Here is a 2,500-nt window from a genome sequence, read left to right on the forward strand (position 1 = left end):
AATTGTAAAGACCGACTGTTGGACATCTTGAACAAAGGAAATAAAGTATTGCATGTAATGAGAAGTAATATGAGAAAAACTTGCTGACAGGGATGGTGATAGGAAACAGAGGAAGAGGCAAACCGAAGACAAGACTGAGCGACAATATCAAAGATATTTGTGGGCTGTCGATGGTACAAGTGGAAAGAAAAGCGTAAGATCGAGTTTAGTGGCGAAGGATGGTGGAGAGGTCCACGGCTGCTCAAACATGAGCATACCGTTATTGATGATGATATACATATACATTTTTTTTTTAACGGTAGGCTCATGTTTGAGCCGCCGTGGTCACAGCATGATACCCAATTGTAGCATTCATGTTGCGATGTTCTTGGAGTGAGTATGTGGTAGGGTCCCCAGTTCCTTTCCACGGAGAGTTCCGGTGTTACCGTCTAGGTAATCATTCTCTCTATTTCATCCGGACTTGGGACCAGCACTGACTTGGGCTGGTTTGCCCACCAAGTGGCTAGGTAGGCAATTGAGGTGAAGTTCCTTGCCCAAGGGAACAACGCACCGGCCGGTGACTCGAACCCTCGAACTCAGATTGAAGTCGTGCCAGTCTTGAGTACGATGCTCTAACCACTTGGCCACCACGAACTTATACATATATATATACATTCATATATATATATATATATATATATATATATATATATATATATATATATATATATATACATACATATATATATATATATATATATATATATTTATATATTATACACACACACACACACACACACACACACACACACACACACACACACACACACACACACACACACACACACACACACACACACGCCACACACACACACACGTACATAGATTCGCATACACACACAGCCGCACATTCTCCAAAAAGTGTTGGGCTATACGAAGTTTCTGACACGACATGACCTCGTTTATAAAAATTAGCGTTGACTAATGATAATGTGTAATGATGTCGTCCATCAGTCTCCTTTGCGAGAATGTTGTATCCGTCTGACTCTAAGATTTATGGTGAAAGTATTAAAGAATATATTAATCTTAACACATTACCTTATCCGGATTATGCCGAGTGTAAAATAGACATTTTGGAGAGTTTTAATCTGATAAGGCAAACAGTGGGAATGTATGACATCACATTACGTACATGGCATGACTTCTATATCATTCTTGAGTTTCGAAGAAAAAAAATAACTGTTAGAAGTAAATAATATTCTTGGCTCGTCTTTCAATTTTCTTACTTCTTTGTTCATTCATTCATTTTGGCCCCAAGAAGGGATGACTACGAAAGCAATTCTCTGGTCCATGACGTTGTGTTGGCGCGGAGGTCAGTGGGATGACCTTTCCTTCGAGGTCACTGGGGAGGACACCGGAGGCAAAACGGGCAAAAATCAAACAACCTTTAGTCTTTTTTTCTGAATCAAAAAGGCAAGAATGGCATATGAGCAGGGTTAGCGAAATAATTTAATAAAAAAATGGAGCACTCAGTGAAAACAAGGTTCTTGTACAATAGGTGTGTGTGTGTGTGTGTGTGTGTGTGTGTGTGTGTGTGTGTGTGTGTGTGTGTGTGTGTGTGTGTGTGTGTGTGTGTGTGTGTGTGTGTGTGTGTGTACATGCGTGTGTTTGTGTGTGACTGTCTGTGAATACAGTACATGAAAACAGTGCAAGTTTTAAAACCCATCCGAGATGCTGAAATCTGAAAACCTTCGGATGAAATTGCCATTACCATGTTAATTCGCAACAGCAATATAAAAGCCAGTGAAATGAATCAGGACTGTAAATACATTACTAACATAAACCGGCTGATTGCTCTTGGTATAAATGGCATTAGCGAAGTTCAACGGGATTTCCTTCTAATTTTATTATTGTGTCGTAATATTGCTGTTGCCATTGTTTTCATTACTATTATTATTACTATTATTATTATTATTATTATTATTATTATTATTATCATTATTGTTATTATCATTATTATTATTATTATTATTATTATTATTATTATTATTATTATTATTATTATTGTTGTTGTTGTTATCATGATTGTTATCATCATCATCATCACTATTATCGTTATCTTTATCATTATTATTGTAGTTACCATCCCCATTACATCATTATCATAACCATCATCGTTATCACTATCATTTTCATTATCATCTCTATCATCATTATTATCATTATTGTCAGTAATACTGTCTCAGTATTACTGCAACTAAAATATATCAATGAACCGTATTCATACTGACAAATGTAGACAAGGTATGAATGAGAATGAATATCTTCACAATACAAGAGATGTATTTGACCGGTTTCGATTGCGTCTTCGTCAGAAATACATGTATTTCTGACGAAGACGCAATCGAAAACGGTCAAATACATCTCTTGTATTGTGAAGATATTCATTCTCATTCATACCTTCTCTACAATATATCAACATGGTATAAACAGTTTCGTTGTTATGAGAGGTTTGATAATA

The sequence above is a fragment of the Penaeus monodon genome, chromosome 18 (genome assembly GCF_015228065.2).
Source record: "Penaeus monodon isolate SGIC_2016 chromosome 18, NSTDA_Pmon_1, whole genome shotgun sequence".
Lineage (NCBI taxonomy): Eukaryota > Metazoa > Arthropoda > Malacostraca > Decapoda > Penaeidae > Penaeus > Penaeus monodon.